At 37.5% G+C, this 23,861-nt stretch overlaps 1 long non-coding RNA gene across 1 annotated transcript; it reads right to left on the bottom strand.

Moving 5' to 3' along the window:
• Positions 1 to 2,354: 2,354 nt before the first annotated feature.
• LOC119742547 lies at positions 2,355 to 6,053 on the bottom strand. The gene is made up of 5 exons (XR_005272871.1): positions 5,878 to 6,053; positions 5,436 to 5,515; positions 4,813 to 4,872; positions 3,080 to 3,194; positions 2,355 to 2,439 (listed from the first exon to the last, which is right to left on the bottom strand). It is a non-coding gene; the product is annotated as an uncharacterized LOC119742547 (long non-coding RNA).
• Positions 6,054 to 23,861: the final 17,808 nt, after the last annotated feature.

Genomic DNA, 23,861 nt, shown 5'->3' with positions numbered 1-23,861 from the left:
ATTTATTTTGCCACGAAGCTATACCATTCACAATAGTTTACGAAAGAGGTAGCATCGAAGGATGAAAAGGGATAAGAAATAGCCCACGTTCAATTAATTACGAATAATATTAAAGCCCTTTTTAAAGAAGTGAATCTTCTTTTACAGTTAACAAACACCTGTTAACACCAAACATCCCATCTAACATCCTATCCAAGTTGTGCAAGAAAGATATGCATAATGGCCGAGTATTTTACACAACACAATTTCCTGTTTACATTAATACAACAATTATCATTTTCAAAGGAATATAGTATTCTGTCTGATGACATCCTCAGCGACAGAAATAAAATCACATTTAACCCTAAAGGATTCCGCGGATTCCGCCCCCCCCCCCTAAGATCTCGGCCATCGAGTGACGAAAAATTTTGAAACTCAGCACATGCATAGAGCAACTCTTCCTAAACATGCCCAAGAAAATTCATGACTATAGGTCAAAGGGTTTTGGAATTATGACAAATTAATTATTCATATGTATGAAGGGCAATTCTGCTCGGTGTACACGACGTATATGCGAAAATTCAGTTTTCACGGCGCGTAGCGCTGGAAAATTTTTCGCTACGTGCCAACCCGTGGTCCGATTTTTACGTTTTTTATTTTTATTTTTATAATTTTTATTTTTTATTTTTAAGTCATAACAGGCCCCTTTCGGGTTAAGCATCTTTCCTAAATAATAGAACCATTAAAGCTTTTACACCCAACTATGATTATGGTGCCAACTATATAGTTGGGACGAAGTGATATAGTTGGGGCGTAACATATGGCTAGGCTATTTATGATTGCATTGGTACGTTGCCATTATACATGTAGTGTCCGTTCTGGAATGCAAATATAACGATCACACCCAAAATGCAGTTCATCGCAGCTTTCTGAACAAGCACGTTAAGGCCAAAAAAAAAAGTCTCCGGTTTCTGGTATGCGCGCGCGTCGCCGTAGCCATGCGCGTCGGCAAAATGAAAAGGTATTTTTTTTTCAATGAAAGATGATGTCTCAAGACCGCCAAACTCACTGGTGTGACTGGAATCCTGCTGCTGCACAATTTTAACGTGTTTTTAGATAGGGTTATGATCGAGAATAAGCTTTATGTGGCCTCTCTGGACTCCCATATATTTGCACTAAATTTAGTCGGGCACCATTTGCAGTCATCAGCCGACATTTGAAGCAAAAAAAAACCGTAAAAAAAAAAAAAGCCGCGTCGCCGCACCACTTTTTGGGCAAGCTCCATACCAGAAACCGGAGACTTTTTTTTGGCCTAATCAAACCTAAATGTTGGTGGCTAACCCTCAACGTATGTTTTATTTGAAATCACGATAAAAAGTGTCCCAATTTAGAAAGTATAACCTTCTCATGTTTTCTCTGGGGCTTGTGTTCCACCCTTTCCAAAAAAAATATCCTAGGATGCATAAAATGTTCCCATATCCAAGCGCTGCTTCAACGATACATGCAGGATTAATATTTATGGATATTTTAAAAGTGGATTTTACCCAACATCACGGATATTCGATATCCAAAAAAGAACAAAAACATTACAGACATGAACAAACTAAGATTACAAACATAGATTTGTTTTTAAAACACATCACATGGAGATAATTATTAAGTCCGTGCTCGAGCTCATAATTTGTGTCATTTCAATGACGAGAAGAATTTAGATTTTTATGCGTTCTGTGAACAATTCAAATGTGCCGATCGTTTAATATATGTCTGTATTGACGGATCGAGTATAGATATTTTTTGTTTCATTTTGATTTCAGTATCACTCTTTAAATTCACATTGAGCAGACTTCAGACGTGAACAGCACTGTCACGGAATCAATGGAAAAACTGGCTGGAACACGGACCCATGCAGTATTGTTAACAAAAAAAATCGACAATCTTACCAGGAAAGAAGAAAACTGAATTAATGTCGAAAGCCAGAAGCGTAAATCCCAGAGGGGAAGGGGGGGGTATATATCCCCCACACCTTTTGACCAGGGGGATGGGCTACCTTTTGACCAGGGGGGATGGGCTATGGAATAGCCCCCCCCCCCCCACACTTTTTCGTGAAAGCGGATCTCGAGGTATTTGTTGAACATCCCAACAACCCAAATTTACTCAATAGCACTGAAACAAAGTACAAATTTAAAGCTTTAAAAATATGGGGTATTTTGGATTTAGTACATATTGATATACATAATCCTGAAGAGCGCCCCTAGTGTAATGTGGTGTCCAGCCCCCCCCCCCCCCCCCCCCCCCCCCCGCTTTTGGAATTTCCACGGCCAGGCAATTTGTTGATTGTGGTCATCTCCCGTGTCCCCCCCCCCCCCCCCCCACTAATCGCCGGCACAGATTTACGCCACTGGTCAAATCTTTCTTTATTTAATCCGAATAAAGCCTTGCTGTCGGTTAACCACTGACGATCTGCATGGAGATATTAAAAGAAGAACAAAAACCATGATTTCTCCAATGACTAACAATTTTGAAGTTTCAGAGGACATGTCGTAAACAAAGATGTTAAGCAACACCAGACCAATTATACTGGGTGTGTCAAGAAAAAGGAGCCCAAATAGCAGGACCATTTTTGTAATGAAGTTCTGCAGAAATAGTACTTTCAAAATCTAGGATATAAAAGCTCAATTAATAAGCTTTCCTTTAGTACAAGAATCATAAAAATCACTCATGTACTTTTCAAGTTACGGGATTTGAAACACAAACAATTCGAAAACAAAACAGACGAAAGCAATTCACAAACAGACATCCCTATGTGAATTGTTTTCGTTTTGCTGAAAGAACAATACCTTTTTTTGTGATCCGTGGACATAACTTTAAAACGGTGGATGTGTTTAAAATCGAGTAACTTGAAAAAGTACATGAGTGATTTGAATTATTCTTATACTAAAAGAAAGCTTATTAATTGGGCTTTTATTTCTTAGATTTTGAAATTGCTACATGCAGAACTTCAGTACAAAAATGCAGAACTTCAGTACAAAAAGAAATCCTGTCATTTCATACTGAGAGAAATGACGGGGAAAGTTCACTAAATCTACAATAATGGGCTTACCGTTGTTTAATTCGTTCGTGTTGACTGCCAGTATACCTAGCGTCCGATCATTACCATCTGCAACGGCCATTACGACACCTCGTATATCTACTACATTGGCTATTCTTTGTGCAAGCTGAAACAGAAACCAACATAGTGATCGAATGACTCGTACAGAAATATTTGTGTGGACAACCTGTTGAAGGAAGCTTTGAAGAGACTGTCCATGTTTACACGGACCCAGGATAAATTACCATACAGTAAAAGCCTCAAACTGTTTGTTTTTATACCACAGAAAAGAGACTTGTTCCAAATTTCAGATATCGGTTTTCTCAGAATAATGATCTTGAAAAGATATAACTCTGGACTATCGGATTCCGGCCAATTTCAAACACCCCCCCCCCTAAAAAAAATCATTCAATTTATTTCTAGACCCTTTCAACCAGTTCTATTTGAAAATTAATACATTTAGTCCCCAAGAAGAGTCGTTTGCTTCCCTAAGTTTAGCTATAGAATTGACATGACAAATAGTTAGTTCAACTTCAAATGGTATTCATTCATTCCAATTTGTCGGAGACAAGGGCGGATCCAGAACACAATTTTGGGGGGCCAAAAAAAAATTTTGGTCCCCCCAAAAAGTGGGTCCAATAAATTACGGCGTGGGGTTCGGGGCCCGCTTAAGGGCCCCGAAAAAATTTTGGATTCTAGATGCTCTGTGGTGCGATCTGAGGCAATTTCTGACCACTTTAACCAATGTTTTTTTTTGAGGAAAAGATGGTGATGTACTCATTGCCTGCCTTTATTGCGATTTTACATAAAAAAAAAAATGGTTTCGTTTTTGGGGGGGCCATGGCCCCCTTTGGCCCCCCCCCCCCTGGATCCGCCCTTGATCGGAGATAGTATATCACGAGGTTTATCATGCATTGAATTTCCTGAATGGACACACATACTTTATTCACATGTTTGCGTTCAAATTTGTTTCTGTGTTATTTGCATTCAGATTCCAACATGTTCCCGGTGAACAGAAATTAACCAAAATAATAAAACGACCCGTTCAAAGAATAACAAGGCAAATAAACAAGAAAACATCTTGGTTTCGTTTCCATTGAAGATTCATTAGATTCAATTTTTGATTTTCAGATTTTTTGTCTTACTGTCTTCCGATTCAAAACAATGCAAACGAAAATTATTAATTCATACAAACAAAAGGATAGGACTGATTAAATAAGCAGCAAACGCCGATAGCAGCGCCCAATGAACGGAGAATTGTACACCCGGTGTGTAAATAATCAATCCTGATGTCATCAGTATTGATAAATGAACCCCTGACAGTAACAAGTTATTGCCTATAAGGCTATAAATGAAATAGAAACTTTACAAAATCTTACGCTATTCGACAATTGCCAAATATTTCATTAAAAGTAATTGGCAAAAAGTAAACTTATGGATGACAATGTCACCTTGAATGCATTTCAAAGAAAATAGAATAACTGCAACGAAAAACTGTGTGCACAAAAAAAAAAACGAAATGTAATTTTTCAATTCAAGAAAATTTCTTGAATATGAAAGATTCTGTATGAAAATGATCAAACCTTAACTGAAATTTGCAAGAAAAACAACAGCATTCGCCCGGGCAGCATAAACAGAAACACATCTTTTCAATAATTCCTAAGCTTTGATTCATGTCGTAGTGCCAACCCGGCTCAAATATTTTTTCTTTTTACAAAATTCTTATTAAATACCAATGAACTTACACTTCTTCACTATCTCGCGAGATTCCAGCTCTTGCACCAACTCCTCATCAGCAAGAAAGTCTGCATGACATTAAAAAGGGGTTTTGGTGCTGAATTCATGGATTGCACTTAAAGATAACGTGAATTGCACCTAAGGATAACAATGACCTAATCTTCACATATATTGAATAACAAAACCAACGGGTAATGTGTCATAGTGTTTGATAATTTGAAAATAAACCGAACAAAAATATATACATATTTTGTTATTAAAAACCTTGGAACATGCAGGTTTAGGGGGAAATCCACAAAAGCCACAACTAATCATCTTAAAGCCCTCTTTAAAGACAGTGTTTAAGCTAAGTTTTATTTTTCTAAATTCCAATAAAGATGGAACATCATCAGAACTTTAGTAGAGCGATTTAAGGCAATGTTGACAATAAGAGTTCTCTCCTCTACAATGAAAACTTAAACGTTCATTTCAATATGTTTATATAGACTATAATCAAAATTATCAAAAATCGAATCAAATACATTTACTCCAAGCATGACATACGATAGGCCCACGGGGCTGTGCGAATGTGGTTATAAGGACACTATGCTACATGTCGGAACCGTAAGAATAATGGAACATATTAACTTACCGTCCGTCTCTGCCAAACCGAAGACACATCCAACGACCATCAGGAGAAGCAGGCACATGTAAACCTTCATTCTGGCTAATCTAGAAAGTGAGGGAGAAAACGAATGACAGTAAGAAACTGGCAATGATATGGTTGTATCGCAATGTAAGACGACGCGTAAACAAGTGCGAGCATGTAACATAAAATTATGTCATTCCTTTTTTCCCCGCAGATTAATTTGGTTGTTGCGCATTTTGTACTTTTCATGAAGTTCGCTCAGAAGCAGCAGTAAAAGTATACATAACGCGTATATATCACTGTCGTTTTTATACATGTAAAGTTATATTAACGCACATCCGTGACAGATTGTCGTTAATCATCAACAAATGTAATACTGCCGGGGGGGGGGGTTCTTTTCAAGCAACTGACATATCAAATCTGGCCACATTTATCCAAAGCTTACATTTCAGGTTGAAACAGACTTGAAAACCAAAGCAAAGTCAGGAGGCGGAAATGCACTGGATGCTTTCAACTTGATGTCTACTGAACGAATGCTCCACAACAGCGCCGAGTACACGTCTTTGTATAGTAGCTGGGTTCAAATGTCACATACCCGTCATCTATTGGCAGTTTTGTTGAAACACGTAGGCCTACATCTACAGACGTTTCAATTAAAGACCACGTGACTCTAGGGGCGGTTGTTTATGTTTGAACCAATCATCGTAAACATCGTAAACACAAACAAAACAAACACCCCTCCCCTCCAAAAAGAAAAGAAGTTCGCCAGTGGACCATTATTATGCGTTACTCATTACTTATGCATTAATCATAAAATATAACTAGTACAAGCATGGGCGCATATAGGCGGTTATCGGATGTAAGAAGTAACGATCATTGGTACATGACAGAACGGGGAGAAATGGAGTCAAAGTGCGAGTCCAAAAAAATATACACTTTTAAAATTGGCCGTAGTTTTATTCTGTAGCAATATAGAAAAGATATTTTCATGCAGTCATGCATGAAAACTAATCCAGTGAAAATGTCACCAAAATAAGCAGGAAGAGTTACTCTAAAAGTGCATATGAAAATATCTTATTATTTTGCTAGAGAATAAAACCATGGCCAATTTTAAAAGTGTATATAGGGTTTTTTTACTCGCACTTGTATTTAAATTTGGTGGGTTTTTTGGGCAGTTTGAAGGATGTAAGCCTTCAGAGAATCATAGGCTTCGAAACTGTCAAAATAGATGAAAAGAGTGAACAAAAATAGAAGTAAATGGTGCACGCTTTCGGCCATTGCACATCTCCTCGACTGTGTGTTGCTCCAAACGATCGAGAAGGTGTGCAATGACATCAGGGGTGATCCTGCATTCCTTCAGAAGCTTTGGGCAGCAGCACGCGCCTTCCGCCACCGTCTCCAGCGCTGTACCGACATTCTGAAAGTGAGTTTTTGTGTTTAGTATGGCGTTTAAATCTCACCAGGGTGACCGTAAGGCCAGAGCCAAATTCTGCTAAATACACATCCAAAATCTGTCAGATTTATCAAAAATCTGCCAAATTCCCCAGAATTACTCGACATACACTATTAACACAAAAAAATCACATGCAGATTGGTACTTTTTCCTTAATTAAGGTTCAAATTACATTATAAACAATCTATAGTCTCATAAAGATGATGTGAAATTATCGCGTAAATTTACGGCAAAACACGGATCCGGCCACAACGATCGTGTGTTGCGCCTAAAGATCGAGGTGTGCAATGACATCAGGGGTGATCCTGCATTCCTTCAGAAGCTTTGGGCCGCAGCACGCGCCTTCCGCCACCGTCTCCAGCGCTGTATCGACATTCTGAAAGTGAATTTTTTTAGCATGGCGTTTAAATCTCACCCTCTTGCACAAAGCTGATGAAATTCGCTCCATAAAATGTGTCATGCCATTATCTGAAATCGAGGTTTAATTCTATTAGTAAATAACAGTCATTTTAGTTAGGATCAAATTTATGATATTTTTTGACGCGCAGGTAGCTGTTTACTTTATTTGAACTTTAAATCTCACCCTCTTGCACAAAGGTGATGAAACTCGCTCTATAAACTTTGTCATGCCATGATCTGAAATTGCGGCTTAATTCTATTGGTAAACAACGGAGTTAGTTGGGATGAAATTCACGATATTTTTGGACACGTAGTTAGCTGTTTACTTTATGTGAACTTAGTTGCTGCCTCGGCCAATGGAGGTTTATACCTAGCAGACATGGTCTAACGTTTTGAATTGCATTTCTTGTGCTACACATGGCTACTCAAAAATAGAATCAGTATCGGTAGACTTCAATATGGAGTTTGACGGAGCCTCTGACGTCCTTGGAGTTTATGAAACATATGCTTAGGCCTATAAAAGTTTATGCTTTTATCTTTGCTTCGGCATAATAAAATGCTGCTGTCAGCTAACAAAAGCTAGATATGAAACATATGCTTAGGCCTATCTATAAATAATTGTTTTATGCTTTTTATCTTTGCTTCGGCATAATAAAATTCTGCTGTCAGCTACCAAAAGCTAGACTTGGCTAGACTGTACAAAATATATTTTTTGTTTTTGCATTAAGATGTGAGAGGAAAATTGGTGAGGTATGATTTCAATCAATTAAGACGGGAAAAGAAATAAGATAATAGATTAGAATGTTGGTGAATGTTTTGTGTGATTTCATACAAAACTAGCCTTCCGATGTGATCCCAAGAAGATCTATTTTTGAAAATTGAACGTACCCTAGATGGAAAGGACTTATACTGTACCCCAAGTAAGAGTAGTCTGTCTTTATTTGTAACGCCTCATTGGGTATTCTGCTTTTTGTTTCTAGAGATATCTGATTAATTAAACAAAATCAAAATCAAATGTCACAGTTTAAGAATATCATATGAGCAAAGTCAGTAATAGTAAAATATTTCATTTGGAATAGTTTGTATCTAAAGTAACGGTACACCCATGATTCTGTCCTTAGTTCAGAATAGAATTTTCTTATCCCCAAGCAGAGAAAAAAAACCTAGTAATTATTAATTTTCGATGAACATATGTTGCATAAACGCCACGAGAGACCCATCAAGGGCAGTCAAGCGAATCTTTTTCAACAAGTACAATGATTTTCTGTCAAGCTACTAGTCCCTGGGATAGGGCCATTTAATCCCAAAATTTTCTGATTAATCTTAATATTTTTTTTCTGTTGAAGGGTACCTTGGGACATTCAAAAATGGTGCTCTTAAGTTGCACGGCCGGTATTTTTGCCTTCCAGCTCCAAAAAACTGATATTTTGGGAGCTTAGTTTTTGAGAAACGGCTAAAATCCTATTTTGGGCCTCTGCTCTCTCAAAAATGGTCCCGTCGTAACCTTTTTACACTTTTTACCATCCCAAACAAGAAAAAATATGGTAAGTCCCAAGTTTATCCATATTCGTGTTCCCAGAGCATATATTGCTTTGCGGACACCCCCTCCCCCCCCCCCCCCCCAAATCCTGTGACTTGCCCTCTTTGGGGACATAAATGAATTTAAAACTCACACTTATTCCAAAGATACACACTTTCTTTATAATTTAAAAACTGCCTGAGACCATAAGCTTTAATTTAAGTGGTAGATAAGCTTTCTGTCTTGCAAATTCGGCTCGCCAAGGCCATTTTTGCTTCCCCTACCCCTAAATCACTCAAAACGGCCATAAAGTGGGTGGCATGGCAAACCTATTGTGCATTTTATGCTGCCAAATGTGGTACAGAGATAGACCAATATCATATCAACAAATGTGGATATTGGACCATCACAGATCTGGCCCTTGACGGCCGTGGGAGCCATCATTTTAAAAGTGCTGAGTCATGCTGAGTCAGCACTATTTTGTAATGCGTTTTCTCGTGCAATATGGAGGCTAACATGTTTGTCTGCCTTTTTCTACACGCTTGGGTGTGAAACAGGCATAAACAATGGATTTTCTTTCAATCCCTCATTGAAAAAAAAAAAATTAATAATGCCTGCCAGCTGATGTCAGGCCTGGCTACACCTGCAAGAATTGTACTGCACTGTAATGTAGAATACAGATGTATATATTCAGGTAGACCTACACAAAGTTAGTTGGGAATTCAAGTTCTGACTAGCCAAAAATGACGTTTACAGACATGCTTGTGAAATGCAGCGATGATGATTTATAGGTGTCGAAGGACAAGGTGGTTACAAGTTGGGGGCAGGGGGCGGGGTTTGACCTATCAACAATATCTATGCATATCGAATTCCAAGTACATGTGTATTTGTGGTATATTATGTGCAAATGGGTGGAAATATGTCATGGGAACACAACTAGGGAAAATAGCACATGTAGGAAAAATGCACATTTGCTAAAAGAATAGGCCTATATATAAGCACTGGGATATTTTTTTCGGGGGGGGGGGGGCCGAACATGAACCCGCCTCCCCCACGATCCTCCCTCCCCCGGGGACATGCCCCACATTCCCGATCATGTTCAATCTGTCCATAGAAAAATGGATTTGTTTGTACACGTATTTCATTATTACACGTTTTTTTGTACAGCCCGGGCATGTTAATCATACGGGTCCAACTTAACGAAGTCTTATATAGCTACAGAAACTTTTAGAAATTGCTTCCACACAACAAAATAAGCAAAATAATGCAAATAAATTACAGACATGACATTTCTGTTGGTTTGGGAAAAACGGATGACAAAAAGTGGCTTAGTGGGGGCGAGCCCTCAAAACTGACCTCCCCCTTAGGCGGATTAAAGGGGGAGGAGCGGGTGGGGGAGGGGGGGAACGGGGCCATGCCACTCTTTCTTTTTTAGTAACGTCGCTAAAAAGGCAGCTGTTGCATACACCACCCACAAAACTCAACAAAAACAATAAATGTGCACCCCTCCCGATGCTTTTCTATATTAAATTTGGGGCGGAAATTTTTTGACACATTTTTTCTTCAACTAAATCCCCCCCCCCAAAAAAAAAAAAATGTGTTTAATGTGGAAAGCAAGGGGAGGGGGTACAGATTTATTGTTTTTGTTGAGTTTTGTGAAAGTGAGTTTTTTTAGCATGGCGTTAAAATCTCACCCTCTTGCACAAAGCTGATGAAATTCACTCCATAAAATGTGTCATGCCATTATCTGAAATCGAGGTTTACTTCTATAAGTAAATAACAGTCATTTTAGTTAGGATCAAATTTATGATATTTTTTGACGCGAAGGTAGCTGTTTACTTTATTTCAACTTTAAATCTCACCCTCTTGCACAAAGCTGATGAAACTGGCTCTATAAACTTTGGCATGCCATGATCTGAAATTGCGGCTTAATTCTATTGGTAAACAACGGAGTTAGTTGGGATGAAATTCACGATATTTTTGGACACGTAGTTAGCTGTTTACTTTATTTGAACTTAGTTACTGCCTCGGCCAATGGAGGTTTATACATGGCAGACGTGGTCTAACGTTTTGAATTGCATTTCTTGTGCTGCACATGGCTACTCAAAAATAGAATCAGAATCGGTAGACTTCTATATGGAGTTTGACGGAGCCTCTGACGTCCTTGAAGTTTATGAAACCTAGGCTTAGGCCTATACAAGTTTATGCTTTTATCTTTGCTTCGGCATAATAAAATGCGGCTGTCATCTAACAAAAGCTAGATATGAAACATATGCTTAGGCCTATCTATAAATAATTGTTTTATGCTTTTTACCTTTGCTTCGGCATAATAAAATTCTGCTGTCTAGACTTGGCTAGACTGTACAAAATATATTTTTTGTTTTTGCATTAAGATGTGAGAGAAAAATTGGTGAGGTATGATTTCAATCAATTAAGACGGGAAAAGAAATAAGATAATAGATTAGAATGTTGGTGAATGTTTTGTGTGATTTCATACAAAACTAGCCTTCCGATGTGATCCCAAGAAGATCTATTTTTGAAAATTGAACGTACCCTAGATGGAAAGGACTTATACTGTACCCCAAGTAAGAGTAGTCTGTCTTTATTTATAACGCCTCATTGGGTATTCTGCCTTTTTTCCTAGAGATATCTGATTAAACAAAATCAAATTCAAATGTCACAGTTTAAGAATATCATATAAGCAAAGGCAGTAGTCGTAAAATATTTCCTTTGGAATATTGTTTGTATCTAAAGTAACGGTACACCCATGATTCTGTCCTTAGTTCAGAATAGAATTTTCTTATCCCCAAGCAGAGAAAAAAAACAATAATTATTAATTTTCGATGAACATATGTTGCATAAACTCCACGAGAGGCCCATCAAGGGCAGTCGAGCGAATCTTTTTCAACAAGTACAAGGATTTTCTGTCACATCTGAAAGATAATGATACTCATCAAGAAATTGTGGACGAGATCGAAAACAGAGTCAATTCTGGCATTCTGATGCCCACAGCTCTCAGCAGGGTCATTTCTAAACACCAGGCCAAATTTGACGGACTGTTCCAACAAGATGAAGATGACGTTAACAAGGAAGACAGTGATGATTGAAGACTAGTCAACGTTTCATTGAGATCACTGACGATTTAATTGCGAAGAAAACGTTTAAAAACAAATTCAATTCAATTTGCTAGACATTTATTCAACGTTGTTCATTAATACACAAAATTAATGTTATAATTCCATTATTATTATTGGGAGACTTTAATCAATTGAATATTAATCCACTTATTGCAGATCAGCATTTTCAACAAGTTGTGGACCAACCAACTAGAGGTAATAGTATTCTTGATAAGATTATTACGAATATGAGTGATAAGTATGCGATACCCCAAATCACATCACCAGTTGGCATGTCAGACCATAACACTGTACTTTGGACCCCAGTGTATAATCCTCGAATTAAAAATGCAAGCAAATTGTGTTCGAGGCGTCCTATGCCCGAGAGTGCCAGGCGTTCCTTTGGAATGTGGATAAGTAATTATGACTGGGCTCAAGAGTTAGATCACACTAATATTGACACAAAATATGAAAAGTTTATTGAGACCTTGAACACAAAGATTGATTTATATTTTCCGGTTAAAAGAGTCAAAATTCATACTACTGATAAACCCTGGATGACTCCACAAATCAAAAGGTTAATTAAAGCACGACAGGTAGCTTTTCATTGTAATGATATGGTCTCCTGGAGAAGATTGCGGACGAAGATTATAGCAGGTATAGCCGTGGCAAAGAAACAGTATTATGCCACTCGGGTTGCAAAACTCAAACAGAGTAAACCATCGGCTTGGTTTCACCGAATTCGCATGCTTACTGGTAATGACAAAGACCATCCGTCAGTGTATATTCCAGGAGTTGATCCAGATAATGCGTTCATGATAGCATCTACTATTAATGAACATTTTGTATCAGTTGCATCAGATATGGATTGTGTTGACCTTAGTAGACTCCCAGCATATTTACCCTCTTCCCAACCTTGCCCGTATTTGTATCCATGGGATGTCTATAAGTCGCTCCAAACTATTAAACTGTCTACAGCTGGTGGGCCTGACAATATTACTGCACGGTTTATTAATCATTTTGCCATCGAACTCGCTACTCCCCTTACTCATATTTTGAATAAATCCTTCCAACAAGGAAGAGTGCCCGAAGATTGGAAACGAGCTATTGTGATACCCATACCCAAGTCCAGCCCACCCTCTGTTGACAAGTTAAGACCGATATCTCTGACTAACCACTTCGCAAAGGTTGCGGAGGGATTTATTGCGAAGTGGTTGTTGGAGGACATTGGCCCCAGATTGGACCCTGCCCAGTTTGGAAACCGCAAACATTTCTCCACAAATCATTATTTGATCAATATGCTTCACCTGTTGTATCGAAATGCTGATAAATCAAGATCGGTTGCTACTGTGACTACCACTGATTTTTCAAAAGCATTTGATAGGATTAATCACACAATAGTGTTGAATAAGTTAATCCATTTGGAAGTGCGCCCTTCTATCATTCCATGGATAGCTGACTTCTTAACCGCTAGAGAACAGTGTGTTCGTTACCACTCAATATGTTCCAGTTGGTTGACCTTAAATGCCGGAGTCCCTCAGGGAACCAAACTTGGCCCTATTTTATTTTTAGTTATGATCAATGATGTCAGACTTGAGGGTGATAACCTGGTCGTGTTCAAATATGTTGATGATTTATCGATTGTTGAGTGTAGACCATCTTCGCAGAATTCTTGCTTGCAGGACGCCATTGACGGCCTAACAAATTGGTCTATGCAAAATAGCATGAAATTAAATCCTAGTAAGTGCTTTCAAATGAATATTGATTTCTCTAGAAATAGCCCTGTAATGCCTGTTATTTCTGTTGATGATTATGAACTCTGTATTACATCACATATCAAGGTTTTGGGGGTTACTATCCAAAGTGATCTCAAATGGGACAAAAATGTGGACAGCATTGTCAAACGTGCTAATGGTAAAATCCACATGTTAAGGGTTCTCAAAAGTTACGGTTTGCCTCACAGTGATCTCATAACCCTCTATAAGAGCTTCATCAGACCATTGGTGGAGTATGCAGCCCCTGTGTGGAACGGAGCACTTACCCAGCATCAGGTGACTCGGCTTGAAAAAGTACAGAAACGTGCCTTGAAGATTATTCTTGGGGTCGAGTATTTGTCATACACCCAAGCTTTATCGCATTTCAGCTTAGATTCTTTGGCAAACAGACGTAATCAAATATCATTATCCTTTTTCAACAAAACCCTTAAACACACTGATCTTTTTCGTGAATTCTTTCCGCCTCAACATACTAGAATGCTGCGGAATAAACCATCCATCCCTGAAATCCGTTGCCGAACAAAACGTTATTATACCAGTGCGCTTCCTACCTTAATCAGATTGCATAACCAATAATAATAATTTTAATTTTTCGATATGTAAATTGTAATGGACTTGTTTTTAACAGTATGCTTTGTACACGTGAACTGTAAAAGTCATTGTTCGTTTTTTAATGGTTTTTTGTTTGTGTGTGTAATTGTAATGGTGATTGTTGTCAAATAATTTGTTGATTTGGTGTTAAATAATTTATTATTTTGTTAAATCCATTGCAATTCAGTTTTTAACTGCGATAATGGATGAAATAAACCAATATGAATGAATGAATGAATTATAACTGGATATAAATTGAATTCAAACCAACATTTATCATAAATCAACAACATACATACTGGAACAACGTTAGGTATAGGGTGAAACACACGGTGTTTCACAGAGAAAAGACGTCAATAAAGCAATAATGTTATAACGTATATACCTTCTGCAGTTGTACTCTTTTGTTTTGTTAGTGTTGTTTCACAGTTAAACAATCGGGAAAGCTTACTGCCATGCAGTCATATAATTAGTGTTTGGACACGCCCTGTCAATAATCCCCGAAATATGTACGGTCTTAAATGCTTCATGTATGGCTTTATCACGCACCGTGTCCAACTTTGGGACGTTGTTGGGGGTAATTAGACAAATAAATGTTGGGGGTAATTAGACAAAATAAGTTAAATCTTAAATATACAATAGAAGTAAACATTGCTTTAACACAAAAACACACAGTTATATCCCTGATTTTGTAAACAAGTCCCGCACGATGCTACAGGTATAACTAGGGTTCGGTGCATTCCTGTACAGACAACGTTAAAGGGGCATTAAGGCTTGAAATCCTGAAAAATTTATGCTTTGATTCTTATTTTCAAACATCTAGTTGAACCATAATGTCTTATCGTTCCAGAGAAAAGATGGAAAAAAACACGGTTCTTCACATTGGATGCACGACGGTGTACGCATACGTTTTTCCTGTCGAACGCATATGTGGTTTCTCACATGTCCGCAAAAGGCGAACACTTTACTTAACTATAGCTTGGGTTGTTTTTTGTTTTTAGGAGGTGGGGTCGCAAATGGGGAACCCTGAAATTCGTTCTCGCACGAAATAACCCAAAACGCCTAGTTTTAAATGATGTTTGTGTTATAAAAATAATGCTCTTTCCGATAAAGATAATTCGAGACGCATTGCTCAATTGGGCACTGTCCAGGCCGTAGTGTCCCTTTAAAAACCAACGTTTTTGTTATGGCTATAATGACGTTTTCCAACAAAATCCATTCCAAACTGCACGGGCGCTGCTTACAGTCCCATTGTCCAAAGATTATCTACTGCCGGCCACACAACTGGCCGTGTTCACTACCTTCCCATTGCACCACCGAATGAAATTCATAACTAATACAGTATTGAAATTTTTATATTTTCCCCCATACATTATGCAATCTTTCCCATAGAAAAGGTCAAACTGTACTCGGTTTCTAACCCTCACCTATTCCCTATTCATTCCATCCACACAAAAGGTCAAACTGTGCCAGAATTTCTTAACCCCATCAATTAATATTTATATCTGTATATACATATTTACATATTTATGTGACCTTTACATATTTCTATGCCAAAGGTCAAACTGTGCCAAACAACTACCTAAACTACTCCCCCATATGGCTATGCCATAGTAAAGCTCAGATTCAAATACAAAATAACAGCTCCTGCAACATATGTTTGTCTAAAAATATATGTTTTATTGCTTTTTTGTCTTTGCATGGCAATAATAAAATTCTGCTCTGAGCTAATAGTCAGGCAGCTTAGGCCAGCTTTTGAAATGGATGTGGACATTGCGAACAAAAGCGCCAAATTTTCCATACATGCGCCTTATTGCCTTACCTTTCAATTTTTGATAGACACCAACTTATCCAATAACAATATGGCGGCCATCTTCTGATGATCTGGCACACGGTACCCTATGGAGACATGCGCACAATACTTTTACTGTTTACTAGTTTGAGTGTTTTCTGTAATTGTAAATGTAAATGAATTGTACTGTATAATTGCCGGGCACCTCTGGAAAACAGTGTTCCACTGAGAGGTTTCCCCAGGGTAAATAAGAAATAAATAATAATAATAATAATAATAATAATAATAATAATAATAGGGAACGAAAGATTATACAATGTATACGTCTCCACAGAGCAATTTCTATAGGTGAATACCTAAGGTTATCACGAAATAGATGTATGGATTTTACTCAAAAACTAGGAATTTCCAAGGTGTGTTGATTTGTCGCAAATTGAAGTATTTTATGTAAGGGATATTAAGCAAGAATTTCAGCCCAGGAAATTAATTCTGGTTAAAATAGAAGCATTCGAAAGTACACTTTCGAACTCGAAAATTGTAGTACATGAGAACAAATAAATGACTCCAGAAGGACACAAATTTCGGAATGTATGTTCTGTGATAGTCTTCACACCGTTCATTTACTTCATGTAGATTAGCACGTATTTAACAGATGAACAATATAGTAAGCAGCATTGGACAGGCTGCACACACCCGGACTCTGTTTCTTTATTTAATTAGAAGGTATTGTTACAATTAGATTATTTTACGATCTTACATGTAACACTGATTTAAATTGCGACTAAAGTCAAATAGTGTCTTTTTAACCATCCCCTTTTTTAATCACTTTTTGTAAAACAAAATAAAAAACATCGTATTTTTGGCAAAAAAATAATGTTTGAGGGTTATTTTAATCATTTAAATCAACTGATTCCACATGTTGTTAACAAATTCAAACAACCCTACTTCGTCAGCATAGAATCAACTTACATATGTATGTTTTGTGTAATTACCGAAATCATTGCTTTAATTATTGTCAAGATCTGAGTCTAATTGTTTTTGTTTAAAAGTTTGAATTTTAACTTCTTGTGGATTCTCAATGAATTGTTCAGTCAGCCAGGCGCGGTTCTAGAACCAATATTTTTTGGGGGCTAGCACGGTGGATCCAGATTTTTTTTCAGGGAGGCGTGCTGAAATGTTGACTGGTTATTTTTTCCAGACACTTAGGCCTCCGGAAATAAATGGGGGGGGGGGGCTCATGCCGTATTTTCAATGGGGAGCGCCAATAAAATCCTAAAATCATTCACACTATATTAACTAATGCACCCTTGTCACGGCTATTTCTTCTTTAGGGGGAGAAAGTTCGCATGTACATCACAATCTTTTTTTTTGCTAATGCATTTTTTTTTTATGGAATTTATTTTGGGGGGCTAAACCAATTTTTTTTTTTTGGGGGGGGGGGGCTACAGCCCCCCCCCCTCGCCCCCCCCCCCCCCCAACCGCGCCTGCAGTCAGCACACCCGCTTTTGCTGTTATCATTCCATGATCTATTTAGAGTGATAATATGAATCACATTTGCTGGTGTAGGATTTACGTAAACCATCTAAAGGTGTATTAAAGTCCCAATTGATCGTCTCATTTCTAAGTCTCCATGCAAATTGAGATTTAAATTGCACGTTGGCCAGGTGATTTATCATGAAAAATAGACAAACTAGACAGAAGATTTATACAAAATATTGTTTTTCTCTCCCTCAACAGTGTCTTGTTTAAACGCGAAGAAAAACTGGGCGAGAGTGCAGTCCCAGTCCAAACAGACCATTTTCCAGACTTTTTGCTCGGAAACGATAGTAATGCACGACAAACTATCTCCAAAATTAAGTCATGCATTACATTACACGGTGACCAGGTGATTTATCATGAAAAATAGACAAACTAGACAGAAGATTTAGACAAAATATTGTTTGTCTCTCCCTCAACAGTGTCTTGTGTAAACGCGGAGAAAAACACGGCGAGAGTATGCAGTCCCAGTCCAAACAGACAATTTTCAACACTTTTTGCTCGAAAACGATAGTCATGCACGACAATCTATCTCAAAAAATTAAGTAATGCATTAAATAACACATTGGCCAGATGATTTAACATGAAAAATAGACAAACTAGACAGAAGATGTAGACAAAATATTGTTTTTCTCTCTCTCTCAACAGTGTCTTGTGTCAACACGGAGAAAAACTGGGCGAGAGAATGCAGTCTCAGTCCAAACAGACAATTTCCACACTTTTTGCTCGGAAAAGATAGTCATGGTCGACAAACTATCTTAAAAATTAAGTAATGCATTAATTTTGAACGGTGACCATGTGATTTATCATGAAAAATAGATAAAATAGACAGAAGATTTAGACAAAATATTGTTTTTTTCTCTCCCTCAACAGTGTCTTGTGTAAACGAGGAGAAAAACTTGGCGAGAGTGCAGTCCCATTTCAAACAGACCATTTTCCACACTTTTTGCGCGGAAACGGTAGTCATAGACGACAAACTATCTCAAACCCAAAAATTAAGTATTGCATTAATTTTGAATGGTGGGCATGTGATTTATCATGAAAAATAGACAGGGTAGACAGAAGATTTAGACAAAATATTGCTTTTCTCTCCCTCAACAGGTTCTTCTGTAAACGAGGAGAAAAACTTGGCGAGAGTGCAGTCCCATTTCAAACAGACCATTTTCCACACTTTTTGCTCGGAAACTGTAGTCATGGAGGACAAACTATCTTAAAAATTAAGTAATGCATTAATTTTGAACGGTAACCATGTGATTTATCATGAAAAATAGACAAAATAGACAGAAGATTTAGACAAAATATTGTTTTTCTCTCCCTCAACAGTGTCTTGTGAAAACGCGGAGAAAATTTTGGCAAAAGTGCAGTCCCATTCCAAACAGACCATTTTCCACACTTTTTGCTCGGAAACGGTAGTCATAGACGACAAACTATCTCAAAAATTAAGTATTGCATTAATTTTGAACGGTGGCCATGTGATTTATCATGAAAAATATATAAAATAGACAGAAGATTTAGACAAAATATTGGGTTTTTTTCTCTCCCTCAACAGTGTCTTGTGTAAACGAGGAGAAAAACTTGGCGAGAGTGCAGTCCCATTTCAAACAGACCATTTTCCACACTTTTTGCTCGGAAACAGTAGTCATAGACGACAGACAATCTCAAAAATTAAGTATTGCATTAATTTTGAACGGTAGCCATATGATTTATCATGAAAAATAGACAAAATAGACAGAAGATTTAGACAAAATATTGCTTTTCTCTCCCTCAACAGTGTCTTTTGTAAACGCGGAGAAAATTTTGACGAGAGTGCAGTCCCATTCCAAACAGACCATTTTCCACACTTTTTGCTCGGAAACTGTAGTCATGGAGGACAAACTATTTTAAAAATTAAGTAATGCATTAATATTGAACGGTGACCACGTGATTAATCATGAAAAATAGATAAAATAGACAGAAGATTTAGACAAAATATTGGGTTTTTTTCTCCCTCAACAGTGTCTTGTGAAAACGAGGAGAAAAACTTGGCGAGAGTGCAGTCCCATTTCAAACAGACCATTTTCCACACTTTTTGCTTGGAAACTGTAGTCATGGAGGACAAACTATCTCAAAAATTAAGTAATGCATTAATTTTGAACGGTAGCCATGTGATTTATCATGAAAAATAGACAAAATAGACAGAAGATTTAGACAAAATATTGCTTTTCTCTCCCTCAACAGTGTCTTGTGTAAACGAGGAGAAAAACTTGGCGAGAGTGCAGTCCCATTTCAAACAGACCATTTTCCACACTTTTTGCTCGGAAACAGTAGTCATAGACGACAGACAATCTCAAAAATTAAGTATTGCATTAATTTTCAACGGTAGCCATATGATTTATCATGAAAAATAGACAAAGTAGACAGAAGATTTAGACAAAATATTGCTTTTCTCTCCCTCAACAGTGTCTTTTGTAAACGCGGAGAAAATTTTGGCGAGAGTGCAGTCCCATTCCAAACAGACCATTTTCCACACTTTTTGCTCGGAAACTGTAGTCATGGAGGACAAACTATCTTAAAAATTAAGTAATGCATTAATTTTGAACGGTGGCCATGTGATTTATCATGAAAAATCGATAAAATAGACAGAAGATTTAGACAAAATATTGTTTTTTTCTCTCCCTCAACAGTGTCTTGTGTAAACGAGGAGAAAAACTTGGCGAGAGTGCAGTCCTATTACAAACAGACCATTTTCCACACTTTTTGCTCGGAAACTGTAGTCATGGAGGACAAACTATCTTAAAAATTAATTAATGCATTAATTTTGAACGGTGGCCATGTGATTTATCATGAAAAATAGATAAAATAGAGAGAAGATTTAGACAAAATATTGTTTTTTTTCTCTCCCCCTCAACAGTGTCTTGTGTAAACGAGGAGAAAAACTTGGCGAGAGTGCAGTCCCATTTCAAACAGACCATTTTCCAGACTTTTTGCTCGGAAACTGTACTCATGGAGGACAAACTATCTTAAAAATTAAGTAATGCATTAATTTTGAACGGTGGCCATGTGATTTATCATGAAAAATAGACAAACTAGACAGAAGATTTAGACAACATTTTGCTTTTCTCTCCCTCAACAGTGTCTTGTGTAAACGAGGAGAAAAACTTAGCGAGAGTGCAGTCCCATTTCAAACAGACCATTTTCCACACTTTTTGCTCGGAAATGGTAGTCATGGAGGACAAACTATCTCAAAAATTAAGTAATGCATTAATTTTGAACGGTGGCCATGTGATTTATCATGAAAAAAATAGACAAACTAGACAGAAGATTTAGACAAAATATTGCTTTTCTCTCCCTCAACAGTGTCTTGTGTAAACGAGGAGAAAATTTTGGCGAGAGTGCAGTCCCATTCCAAACAGACCATTTTCCACACTTTTTGCTCGGAAACGGTAGTCATAGACGACAAACTATCTCAAAAATTAAGTAATGCATTAATTTTGAACGGTGGCCATGTGATTTATCATGAAAAAAATAGACAAACTAGACTGAAGATTTAGACAACATTTTGCTTTTCTCTCCCTCAACAGTGTCTTGTGTAAAAGAGGAGAACATTTTGGAGAGAGTGCAGTCCCATTCCAAACAGACCATTTTCCACACTTTTTGCTCGGAAACGGTAGTCATGGAGGACAAACTATCTCAAAAATTAAGTATTGCATTAATTTTGAACGGTGGCCATGTGATTTATCATGAAAAAAAAATAGACAAACTAGACTGAAGATTTAGACAACATTTTGCTTTTCTCTCCCTCAACAGTGTCTTGTGTAAAAGAGGAGAAAATTTTGGCGAGAGTGCAGTCCCATTCCAAACAGACCATTTTCCACACTTTTTGCTCGGAAACGGTAGTCATGGAGGACAAACTATCTCAAAAATTAAGTATTGCATTAATTTTGAACGGTGGCCATGTGATTTATCATGAAAAAAATAGACAAACTAGACTGAAGATTTAGACAAAATATTGCTTTTTCTCTCCCTCAACAGTGTCTTGTGTAAACGAGGAGAAAATTTTGGCGAGAGTGCAGTCCCATTCCAAACAGACCATTTTCCACACTTTTTGCTCGGAAACGGTAGTCATGGAGGACAAACTATCTCAAAAATTAAGTATTGCATTAATTTTGAACGGTGGCCATGTGATTTATCATGAAAAAAAAATAGACAAACTAGACTGAAGATTTAGACAACATTTTGCTTTTCTCTCCCTCAACAGTGTCTTGTGTAAAAGAGGAGAAAATTTTGGCGAGAGTGCAGTCCCATTCCAAACAGACCATTTTCCACACTTTTTGCTCGGAAACGGTAGTCATGGAGGACAAACTATCTCAAAAATTAAGTAATGCATTAATTTTGAACGGTGGCCATGTGATTTATCATGAAAAATAGACAAAGTAGACAGAAGATTTAGACAAAATATTGCTTTTCTCTCCCTCAACAGTGTCTTGTGTAAACGCGGAGAAAATTTTGGCGAGAGTGCAGTCCCATTCCAAACAGACCATTTTCCAGACTTTCTGCTCCGAAACTGTAGTCATGGAGGACAAACTCTCTCAAAAATTAGGTAATGCATTAATTTTGAACGGTGGCCATGTGATTTATCATGAAAAATAGATAAAACAGACAGAAGATTTAGACAAAATATTGTTTTTTTCTCTCCCTCAACAGTGTCTTGTGTAAACGAGGAGAAAAACTTGGCGAGAGTGCAGTCCCATTTCAAACAGACCATTTTCCACACTTTGTGCTCGGAAACTGTAGTCATGGAGGACAAACCATCTCAAAAATTAAGTAATGCATTAATTTTGAACGGTGGCCATGTGATTTATCATGAAAAATAGACAAACTAGACAGAAGATTTAGACAAAATATTGCTTTTCTCTCCCTCAACAGTGTCTTGTGTAAACGAGGAGAAAATTTTGGCGAGAGTGCAGTCCCATTCCAAACAGACCATTTTCCACACTTTTTGCTCGGAAACGGTAGTCATAGACGACAAACTATCTCAAAAATTAAGTATTGCATTAATATTGAACGGTGGCCATGTGATTTATCATGAAAAATAGACAAACTAGACAGAAGATTTAGACAAAATATTGTTTTTTTCTCTCCCTCAACAGTGTCTTGTGTAAACGAGGAGAAAAACTTGGCGAGAGTGCAGTCCCATTTCAAACAGACCATTTTCCACACTTTTTGCTCGGAAACGGTAGTCATGGAGGACAAACTCTCTCAAAAATTAAGTAATGCGTTAATTTTGAACGGTGGCCATGAGATTTATCATGAACAATAGATAAAATAGACAGAAGATTTAGACAAAATATTGTTTTTCTCTCCCTCAACAGTGTCTTGTGTAAACGAGGAGAAAAACTTGGCGAGAGTGCAGTCCCATTTCAAACAGACCATTTTCGACACTTTTTGCTCGGAAACGGTAGTCATGGAGGACAAACTATCTCAAAAATTAAGTAATGCATTAATTTTGAACGGTGGCCATGTGATTTATCATGAAAAAAATAGACAAACTAGACTGAAGATTTAGACAACATTTTGCTTTTCTCTCCCTCAACAGTGTCTTGTGTAAAAGAGGAGAAAATTTTGGCGAGAGTGCAGTCCCATTCCAAACAGACCATTTTCCACACTTTTTGCTCGGAAACGGTAGTCATGGAGGACAAACTATCTCAAAAATTAAGTATTGCATTAATTTTGAACGGTGGCCATGTGATTTATCATGAAAAAAAAATAGACAAACTAGACTGAAGATTTAGACAAATATTGCTTTTCTCTCCCTCAACAGTGTCTTGTGTAAACGAGGAGAAAATTTTGGCGAGAGTGCAGTCCCATTCCAAACAGACCATTTTCCACACTTTTTGCTCGGAAACGGTAGTCATGGAGGACAAACTATCTCAAAAATTAAGTATTGCATTAATTTTGAACGGTGGCCATGTGATTTATCATGAAAAAAAAATAGACAAACTAGACTGAAGATTTAGACAACATTTTGCTTTTCTCTCCCTCAACAGTGTCTTGTGTAAAAGAGGAGAAAATTTTGGCGAGAGTGCAGTCCCATTCCAAACAGACCATTTTCCACACTTTTTGCTCGGAAACGGTAGTCATGGAGGACAAACTATCTCAAAAATTAAGTATTGCATTAATTTTGAACGGTGGCCATGTGATTTATCATGAAAAAAATAGACAAACTAGACTGAAGATTTAGACAAAATATTGCTTTTCTCTCCCTCAAC

The sequence above is a fragment of the Patiria miniata genome, unplaced genomic scaffold, assembly GCF_015706575.1.
Source record: "Patiria miniata isolate m_02_andy unplaced genomic scaffold, ASM1570657v1 HiC_scaffold_6, whole genome shotgun sequence".
Lineage (NCBI taxonomy): Eukaryota > Metazoa > Echinodermata > Asteroidea > Valvatida > Asterinidae > Patiria > Patiria miniata.
Note: the sequence above shows the minus strand (reverse complement) of the source record. Positions and strands in the feature narration are given on the sequence as shown.